An 11,044-nucleotide genomic window follows, 5' to 3' on the forward strand; every position below is an offset into this window, starting at 1 on the left:
AAATATAAAGAAATAAAAACAATATATATATTTTTTCACTGGGGTTTACATTTATAATGACCCAGGGTGACCAATCACGAGTGATTTTGCTTGTTGATGAGAAGTGGTTTCATCCAATACTGAGTGAGGATATTCAAGCTAGCCCACGCATTCTCTGGCAAGGCGTGGTTTTGCTGCTATTCATATGCAAATTGGAGCCATTAGTACCTCCGGGACCTCCACTGACGTCATGGTTCGTTTCCGACAATTTTCGGCACGGACAAACGCCACGTTCACAGCCTGTAAATTGTCGTTAACTGCTGAAAATTAGGGAGATTTCCGGGTGTTTACGGGGCCGAAAATCCCACTTTTCATGCAGTGAATAATAATCACACATTCATATTTTTATGAAGAATATTTTAATTTTTTTATTATACATTTTCTACTTTTTCTAGTGACTTCTTCATTCCTTTTTTTCTTTTCATGGCTGACTGTCATTCATAGTGAAAGTCCCAAAAACAGTTCTTGTCCTCTGAAAAGCAAAGGTGAACATCACACTTGCTGCACTGCATGTTAGTGTATCCTTTAATGCAGTGTCTGCAGCTTCCTCTCCCTGTCTTCACTGGGAAATGCGCAACTAGGTCCTTGCGTACATCCAATGGGAGGTGTGCACTTCTCTTGGATGGTCTCTTCTGAGGAGTCAGAGGGCTTCCTGATGTCACTGTTGCTGGGCTCCCTTTGCCTGAGAATGGTCGTCCTCTCTTTGGAGTTTGGAGTGCCGTGTTCACCAGCATGAGAGAGGATGCTCGCTGTGCCTGAAACTGTCTCCTGTTCATTGTCTCTTTGCTAGACATCTTGAGAGAGGATGATGGTGTGCCAGAAGATGTACATGTACCAGTGACGGGATTTGATGGGGGACCTCTATTTGGCTGTAAATGAGTCCAACAAATCCACAACTCCCATGTACTTGTTGTCGGCACCAACAATGTAAGGCCTCTCAACTTAAGTGTAGGTTCGGCTGGCTTTGTCCCAGTGTTGAATCTTCTGCACAGGTTCAGCTCCAGCAAAGGATGACACAAGTGTGATGGCCCTGTTGTCACACCATTTGACAGCACAGATGTTGTGATTCCCCTCCACTCTGACGTCATCGCTTCCTCTCCCCTTTTTCTTCAAGCTCTTCTCGTCTTCAAGGTCACAGTTGGGCAGGCGCACCTGCCTGGCTGTTCCCACGTAATGAATTCTCCAATGTTTTCCAGGCAGACAATACTGTCTGCTTATTGTAAGTCGCATCGGACAAAAGCATCTGCTACCCACATAGCAAGCGGGTCCGGGCCATATCCGGCATCAAGCCGGCACCTCTGGCCTACATCTGGCATGGCAAATAGTATGTTAGCCAGATGTGGGCCAGGTCTGGCAGTGATGGCACCGTTAATGATATGGCATGCCAAATGTGGGCCAATCGTGGTTAGGTGTATTTGGCCCAGATCTGTAACAGACAGGTCTGGGCCAGATCTGGCATCAAGCTGGCACTTTTGGCCTATTTCTGACCTGGTAAATAGTATGTTAGCCAGATGTGGGCCAGGTCTGGCAATGATGGCACCGTTTATGTAATGGCATACCAAATGTGGGCCAATTGTGGTTAGGTGTATGTGGCCCAGGTCTGTAACAGACAGGTCTGGGCCAGGTTTGGCAGTGATGGCACCGTTTATGAAATGGCATGCCAAATGTGGGCTAATTGTGGTTAGGTGTATGTGGCCCAGATTTGTAACAGACAGGTCTGGGCCAGATCTGGCATCAAGCCGGCACTTTTGGCCTATTTCTGACCTGGTAAATAGTATGTTAGCCAGATGTGGGCCAGGTCTGGCAATGATGGCACCGTTTATGTAATGGCATGCCAAATGTGGGCCAATTGTGGTTAGGAGTATGTGGCCCAGGTCTGTAACAGACAGGTCTGGGCCAGGTTTGGCAGTGATGGCACTGTTTATGAAATGACATGCCAAATGTGGGCCAATTGTGGTCAGGTGTATGTGGCCCAGATTTGTAACAGACAGGTCTGGGCCAGATCTGGCATCAAGCCGGCACCTCTGGCCTACATCTGGCATGGCAAATAGTATGTTAGCCAGATGTGGGCCAGGTCTGGCAATGATGGCACCGTTTATGTAATGGCATGCCAAATGTGGGCTATTTGTGGTTAGTTGTATGTGGCCCAGATATGTACCCTGCTGAAAAAAGTCAGAGAAACCATTAGGCATATTCTATTGGTTTCTAATGGTTCCTGGTGGTTTCTAATGGTTTCTAATGGCTACTTATGTTGTCCTAATGGTTTGGTTTGTTTTTCTAATGAGATTCTAATATCTCCTACACAAATCTACAGGACTTCAACAGTCCCTACTAACGGTTCCTACGGGAGTCTAATGGTTCCTACAGGAGTCTCCTATAGGAGTCTTAATGGTTCCCACATAAGTCTTATTGGTTCCTACAGGCGTTTCTATACACTGAAACAAATCAATCTAAGAATAAATAATTGTAACATAATTAAGCCTGTGATAATAACAATACAAAACAAAGTTTGTCTCTAGACATGAATATATCAAGTTGTGAATTATTCTACATTTGTTCAAAACATGTCACAAAACAAGTCATTTTGATTGTTTTCCCTAACAAGCTGTATGTAAGCGGATCAACAAATCTTCTACACTTTGTATTTACTCCGACTGCGCCCCCTGTGGTGCATTCTGGGTATTCGCGCCAAGAAAGAGAAATTTGAAAAATGGGAGACTGAACTGTTAAGGTAAGAATTTAGTTAATGTTAATGATATAGTTGGTTACTTACTACAATCTTTCAGGTTTTACATTGTTGTAGAAATAAGTAAAATAACTGGAGGCTCTTGATGTAATTTGTAATTAACAATAGTGGCTTCAAAAGACTTCTGTGTAACTTGAAACTAATGTTAGCAAGTTTTAAAATACTTGCTTCAAATGTAATTTGAACCTGACATTTGCAAGTGACTATTATTTAAAGTAAGCAGGGATGTTTTTTCTTTCACATTACCTTAATCAGACAGCGCCGGGTGCCGGTTTATGGCTGCATGCAGAACCAGAGTGATAGAGTAAACTAACGTTAGTATGCATTTCTATCTATGGCACTGTGCAGAATCCCTCTCTAACGGCTAACACCGGGGGGTTAGCCGTTAGCCAGGGGTGTTCGCGGCACATGGCGCCCCTCGGTAACTGCTAACTCCTCACTAACAGCTAACCGTTAATGGCTAACACCGTTAGCGAGGCAGTAGCCGTTAGCAAGGGGCGCTGGGTGCCGCGAACACCCCTCGCTAACGGCTAACTTAACACCCCGGTGTACGGGGCTACCCCTCGCTAACGGTGTTAGCTGTTAGTGAGGGGTTAGCCGTTAGCTAACACCGTTAGCGAGGAGTGTTAGCTGTAAGTCGGCCGTGTGTGTTTGGGTTTGTGTGGCCGGTTTTTGGTCGCAGCGGTGGCTGCTAACTAGCAGGTAACTTAGCCTACATCTAGGCTGTTTAGTTAGCTCTGCTTGTTAGCCACGAACCACAGCAGAGGGCAGAGCGAGCCACGCTGCAGGTGATACACCGTGCCGACTTCAGAGTTTTCAAATAGAGAGCCCACTGTACAGGGGGCAGCGTGAGATGCGTGCTGCATAGACGATCTCTTTAGTGGTCAGTTACTATGTCATTGTGTGCTTATCAGATGATTTATCGTGTCAAGCACACTGGTGAAAGTATGCAAAAACAATTGTTGTGGGGAAAGTGGACACATGGTAGATTATTTCAGTTAGTTTATGGACCAGAGAAAAAGTAATTTTTGGGGGCAGAGATTCTAGTCTTTCACTGAAAAAAATGTCGTGACAGCCCAGTCTGAAATGTAGCAAAAGAAAGCCTGATGAGGCTGTCAGAATAAAATGCATGACTCTGTTCTGTTTTTGTTGCTCTGTGTCTCTGTTATTCTTTTTTTCTGTATCTCAAGATGTTTCTCCATCTCACTTCTGACCTCTTTTGCAGATCAAGGATGAATTGTGGAGGATCACACTAAAGCCACTACAGTTCACATTACTGGGGAAGTTGGACCAATACACACCCAGGCTGTTGAGCCTCTAAGCTGTTGGGAAGAAATTTGATGAGACCCGTGACATGGTAAATGATGCATGTACTTATTGCAGTTAAATAGTTAGTTATATATTAGCATTCTGATGTTTGTACTTAGCATGATCTCCTTTCTTTTTTTATAGCACAACAGCATTGAGTCCAGAAGAGAGGCTGTGATCAGAGGCCTCATTCTCTATCTTGGTGAAAAACAGAGGAGCTAATCAAGGCCTACAAGGTAAAGAAAACTGTTTCAAAGCCCAGCCTATTTGAGATGAGGTTGTGCAATCCAGAATAGTTGATGGCTCAGTGGTATTTTAATTATTTTTTTCTTTTTTTTTTAAAGAGTGCCTATGTAGAAATGGATGGAATGTTATGATTTTAGCATCTTATTATTAATGATTTAGTAAAAGTTGGAAAATCATCAGATGTGGACGTTATCCTGCACGGAGAGCAGGCTGCTGCTAGCACTGCTAACGGCCACACAGCATGTCAGCGGTCAGAGAAGATGACACATTTCATTAACATAGTTCAGTTCATTAATGTGTGCCACTAAGTGCCAACTATATCAGCATTTGGTTGTTGAACAGTGGGCTCAATGGTATCTATCAAACAGCTCAGTTCAGTTGTGTTCAGTGATGATGGAGAAGCTGCTGCTGCCGAGCTAAATGCCATCCCAATGTCTGACAATGCATGGAACATGACGTATAGCAACAGCAAAAATATTAACAGTAATGATAACAATAATAATTATTTGGGGGGGGTGCAGCTGTTATTTTTTTCTCTGAGGGGGGGATGTTGTAGAAATTTGTTTGGCAAGATCTGCAAGCAGGCTGATGTGAATGTGTGTGTGATGTGGGTACTGAATGTGGTTATGCATTGCTCCGGTCGAGCACTTATACCGGTATGCCAGTTTACTCTGACACAGGCTACATCCTTATTTTCATTTTCTATGTCGAGATACTGCTGGACCTCGCCGCCAACTTTTACACTAGATTACACTATTTGTGGTGACGACAAGCGATGTTTGAAACATTTACATGACCAGTCGTTTAATCAGGAACATCCCTAGTGCTTTATATGTGTATTCTAACAACTTAAATTGCAGCAATGTGATTGCATTCGTCATCACAACATTTAAATAAAGTAAAAAAACTATTAAATAGTTCCATGAATTTCTTTTCCATTCAATGCATGGGGGGGGGGGGGGGGGGGGGGGGGGACTGGGAGATGCATGTTAATGGCCAAACACACTGATGGCTGTTGGAATGTAGTGCCAATCATATTTATTGAGCTAGTCATCAGATGTGTCACTTGTGAACTGTACTGTGATATTCATTAATTTGTGTGTTTGTATGTGTGTGTCTGACTTCTGATGCCACAGACCAAGAAATCGAGACCAGGATTACAAAATGGTTGCAGAAAGCACCTGATGGGAACAGTGGAGGAAGTGAGTAAATGAGAATGATGGACAATGAGAGAAGCTCTCATGCGTAATGCATTTTAGACTTTTGATCTGAACTCTCTTCACCTTTTGTAAGGTGCTACTGCTGGTGGAACACATGGAGACGTGATGTTCCTATGCATGGTGTGAAAGTATGCGAAGTTGTTTTGTCTAAAATGTTCAGTGTTGGTTTTTAAACTGAAGATATGGCAGTGAATGTTAAATTCATAATAATGTTCTGTAGACTCTTGACATGTTGTGTTTGCTGACAGATATGTTGTAAGTATATGTCAAGGTATTATGCAACATTCCGCTGCATTGTATGTTTTTGAACAGTCTATGCCAGTGGCTCTCAACTGATGGGTCAGGACCCAAGTGGGTCGTACATGTGAATGGAAAAATCTCAGAATTTTATTTTGAAGTCTATAATTTCTGATACTGTGCTTTTATTATGAAGGATGTGTGTTTACCATGAATGCAGCATGGCTGCAGTCATATACTGCCAACTATACAACTTTTCAGTGTTAAAATGTGGCCGCTTTTTGAATTGTGAAAAAAGTACTGAAATATTGCACTTATCTGATAACACTTTGCATTGATTATTCAATATTGGAAATGTATTTTGGCAATTAGCTGTGAAAATAAAGTCATTTGTATAATTGTACCTCTGTTGTTTTTTAATCCGGGCCAGATGCAGCATGGATTAGGCTGACGTCTGGCCCAGCTCTGGTCCACATGGGGCACTTGCACTTGGCTGACATACTTCAAAGAATGACGGCCCCCCAGTGGCCCAGATCTGGTTAGCCAGAGCTGGCTCACACATGGGCCAGCTCTGGGCCAGCTGAGGTACTTGCATTCGGGTGACTTACCGCAAAGAATGACGGCCCCCCAGTGGCCCGGATCTGGTTTGCCAGAGCTGGCTTACACATGGGCCAGCTCTGGATCAACTGAGGCACTTGCATTCGGGTGACATACCGCAAAGAATGACGGCCCCCCAGTGGCCCGGATCTGGTTTGGCAGAGCTGGCTTACACATGGGCCAGCTCTGGACCAACTGAGGCACTTGCATTCGGGTGACATACCGCAAAGAATGACGGCCCACCAGTGGCCCGGATCTGGTTTGCCAGAGCTGGCTTACACATGGGCCAGTTCTGGACCAACTGTGTGTGTTTGCAGTTGGCCCAGAGCTGGCCCATGTGTGAGCCAGCTCTGGCAAACCATATCGGGGCCACTGGGGGGCCGTCATTCTTTGCGGTATGTCGGCTGAGTGCAAGTGCCTTATGTGGGCCAGAGCTGGGCCAGACCAATTTTGCTATGTGAGTAAATGCCCTAAATGTAAATGTAAATGGCTTAGCCTATGCTCTCTACTTATCATGCTAAAAGAAATGTGCATCCCAATCACCGGCCATTAAGTCACACAATACTGCCTTGACATGACAATACTGCTTGTAATGCTCTCTAATTATCATACTAAAAGGAAAACATGCATACCCCCACTTACATCCACACATCCACATTCAGGAAAATGTTCACCTTTCCCAGAACTGAATTGTCTGTTGATATCCTCTTTGTGGAAAAAGTTGTGGAATTTTAGGTCAGTCTGATCAAATTAACTACATTTTTTAGAGATAAAACTTTTAAATCAGTCAAATTTGAACAGAACACAACACAAGGGTAGTATGTATACTTTCCATGTATAAAAAAACACTCTGTTTCAGGCAGTGGTTGTCATGACTCTGGATTCATGTTCTTTGTGTCGTGTTCTTGTGTCTGGTTTTGTCTTGTGGTTTCTTGGTTTTGATTTCCATGTCTTTGTATCATGTCTTGTTGTGTCTTATGTTTTGATTTTCCATGCCCTCATGTGTCCTTTAAGGGTCTCCTATGTTCTTCCCTCTGTCTCCCTCTGTCTGTCAGTGTTCTCATCCCTGCCTTCCCCTCGTTATCTCACCTGTTGGTCCACCACACCTGCTCCTCGTCTGTTCATCAGTGTCTGTGTATTTAGTCTCTGTGTTCCCTTCACTCCTTGTCTGGTGATTGTATTCTGTCTGTTTGCCTTTGTCTGCGGCCATGCTCCCGTTCATGCGTCTGCTCCTGTCTCTGGTATGTTTTTTTGGATTTTGAGGGTTTTTTTCCCTTTGATTTGAACTTTGCTAATTTATTTGTACTTTGTCTAGTTTTTGGTTGCTACTTTGCCTCTCGTCCCCGTTTTGTCTGCTTTTGGTTTTTGTACTCAGCTTTAAAAATAAAGCTCGCTTTTTGTTTTTTCCCCTGATCTTGCCTCCTGTTTAACTGCATTTGGGTCCAACTCTGATATCCATAGTCTTCCCTTTAACCCTGCGTGACAGTGGTGTAGTGGAGGGAATACAACCTGTTTGTTCCCACTGCAACAAGCCTGCTATTTTGACTACCACACTCACCCAATGTTGTAATATTGCAACAAATGTATAACAAGCTCTAAATGAAATTTGATGAAGCTATTCTACCAAAACTACATATGTACATGTTCTAGACATTGTAATAACAAAAAAATATAAAAGACATTTGACTTACTTGAATCTGATGAATTTAGTCCAATGAAACAAAGCAATGTTGTCCGAAGGAAACCATGAGAGGTTGTGTGAGTTCATGGCCATGAGGTGGGACTTATAAACAAATGTACTATCTAATAGCATTGTGAGGCTGAACAATAGGACCCAATGACTATGTAAATGTGGTAAAAAACAAGATAAAACATAACAGATTGTTGTTGTTTTTTTAGGATGGCTAAAGGTAACGTTGTAATATTACAACAGTGGATCTTAGAGGAAGGTATTGACAACAGACTGCACAATTAGCTAAATGAGTTCAGGCAACTGCAAACTTTGTTCAGCCAGTGGGATTTAGTGTTTTATCAATTGAGAAAAACTGTAAGCAATGTCTGGAGCGCTACAAGGCAGAGCCTCTTACTGGCATGGATGACTGTCCCCAGGAATGGTGGTCCACACATGAAGGGGCACACAGTGAAATGGCCCGCCTTGCACGCAAGTACTTAGCAACATCGGCAACATCATTACCTTCTGAAAGGTTGTTTTCAGTGTCTGGGCATGTTGTACAAAAGAAGTGAGCTTCCCTGTTGTCTGAAAATGTCAACAGGCTTGTCTGTTTGAGTAACTGGCTCAAAGCAAAGAAGTTGTAGACTTACCTTTTATTGGTAACCTAACCGTTACTGTTCATTCTTTCTGAAATAAGAGGCTGGGTTGATGAGCCTCTGGTAAATTAACTAGTTAACTAGTTAATTAGTATTGTTTTATTTCCTCTGAGAGTCACTTTTAAGGTTGTTGCTATTGTATTATTCTTTTATAGTCTGTTTAATTCAGAATGAGAAGTCACACAGAGAAACACACAATGACGTGCTGTTGTTGCGTGAAATGGACACCGGGTGGCAGTACTGGGTGATAGCACCGGCAGCGTCACTGGGACTCTTTGCAATGCGTCACGGAAGTGAGGCTCATAATCCAGATGAATGGAGAATGAGCAACAGTTGTCCCGCTTCACTGATTTCTGTGTTATATTTCCAGGTTAGTAACTCACCTTTTCTGTGACTTCAGATGGTTATAAGTTAATATGAATCCCCGGTGATGTGTGGTCCATAAGCTAAATGCTCGTTAGGTGTGTAAATAAAGTAAAGTGTCATGGTACGTGATGATTGTAGTGGAGAAAATGGCGGCCAGCGCCGTAACCAAATGTTTACTTTTATTTTTCTTTCGGCTCCTGGGCATTTGTGAGTAATGTATTGTATGTGTGAAAATCAGTTGTGTGAGTAGTGCATTGTTCGAAATGCTGAAGCTAATGCTAATATGCAGTTCCAGATTAGCTACGGCTGCAGCCGTGGTGGAGGGCGCACACATAAAGTGTCAACAATGCTATCGTTCAAGTTTACGGGTTAAAGCAAAAAGCTATTGGCCAGCCAGGCTTATTATTGAAGTTTGTGTTCATATAGTGCAAATGTAAAATAGTTAAACTGCAAGATGGATTTATTCTGTTATATTAAGTGAGCACTTAATGTACTTAACATACTTTATGTACAATTATATAAAGGAAAGACTCTTTCTATGAGATGATGAAGATGATGTGTGTAAGGCTGAAGTGCATACATGATTGATGATAGACAGGTGACATGATTAAAAGGGAAAATGTTGATTTCTTGAAAATATGGTAAAATAGACATTTAATGTGAATGTTATCTAAAAATGGTTAATACCAGTGCTTGAATGTAGACAAAATAACAGAAGTAATTCATGGTTGCAGTGTAAAGTTAAAAATGAATGTGAGAATAAATATAATCCAGATGAATGGAGAATGAGCAACAGTTGTCCCGCTTCGCTGATTTCTGTGTTATATTTCCAGGCTCCTATCAGAGGATTATCTATATGTCTGTCAGTGGGAGCAAACTTGAGAAAAAAAGTATTAAGCCATGGTTTAACTGCACTATAGGCTAAGTCCTAGTTTACCTGACATATGCACTTTATAATTTTATTTTGTATCGACTTGTTTGCCGATGTTGTTTTTCAATTTAAAAAAAAAACATTTGCATAAAGCAAGCCAATCCACTTCTCCATGTTGATAAGAGCATTAAAATGAGAAAAAATAATGGGACTAAAGAAATCAAGGGACATTTGGAATAGATACAAATGTATGATTAATTGCGATTAATTGTGAGTTACAGTTTTTCTCAGTCGCTTTGGTGCTTTTCTCAGATCAGAATGAAAATTCTCATAACTATTAGTTCAACCTCCACTACATTTAGTCATTTGTGCACATCATAGTAGCAATTTCTCTTTCCTCTGAACAAATTGCAAATGCTTTTGGACATGTATCAGTTGCTTTCATACAATTCTCTGCTGTTTTATAACATTATCATTTGCTTATGTCATGTCAGTCAAAATGAACTATACTTATGGATGCTGAATAGTCGCTCACAATAAAACTAATAGTCTTCATTTCATTGCTTGAGTCATTACATACAAAATTGTTGAACTAGTTATCAAAGTCTGTCAAGCTAATTTTTTTTACCTTTCTTTATCATTTCTTCCTGGAAATGTCTCCTAAATTGAACAACTGCTCTCAGGTGAACTTCAGCTTTCACTCACGAGGAGGTGTGTGAAGTATTAGTTGTAACCAATGACAAGCCACTTGTTCACAGTCACTCATATCAGGGATGAATCCAATGAACCCTCACTTGGCAAGCATATATGAACCGAGCAGGACATAGTGTGTATCATTTCTACAATTCTGCGACACAGAAATGGAAGGTCAGCATCGTGGAGGAGGGGTGAGGATGCAGGTAGGAAGGGGAAGGGGACAAAACAGGGGAAGAGGGAGAAGAGGCCAAAGACATAGGCAGATTCCTAATGAAATTATGGCTACAGTTGTGGACCATGTTGTCAATCACGGCCTCACAATGGCTGAGGCTGGTCGGAGGGTGCAACCAAATGTTGGAAGAACCACTGTGAATTCAATCATTCAAACAT

The 11,044-nt window shown here is 42.1% G+C and overlaps 1 long non-coding RNA gene across 1 annotated transcript; it reads left to right on the forward strand.

Annotated features, from left to right (window-relative positions):
* Window positions 1-2,006: 2,006 nt before the first annotated feature.
* LOC115588764 (uncharacterized) lies at window positions 2,007-6,199 on the forward strand. The gene is made up of 3 exons (XR_003985411.1): window positions 2,007-4,142; window positions 4,238-4,329; window positions 5,476-6,199. It is a non-coding gene; the product is annotated as an uncharacterized LOC115588764 (long non-coding RNA).
* Window positions 6,200-11,044: the final 4,845 nt, after the last annotated feature.

The sequence above is a fragment of the Sparus aurata genome, chromosome 9 (assembly GCF_900880675.1).
Source record: "Sparus aurata chromosome 9, fSpaAur1.1, whole genome shotgun sequence".
Taxonomy (NCBI): domain Eukaryota; kingdom Metazoa; phylum Chordata; class Actinopteri; order Spariformes; family Sparidae; genus Sparus; species Sparus aurata.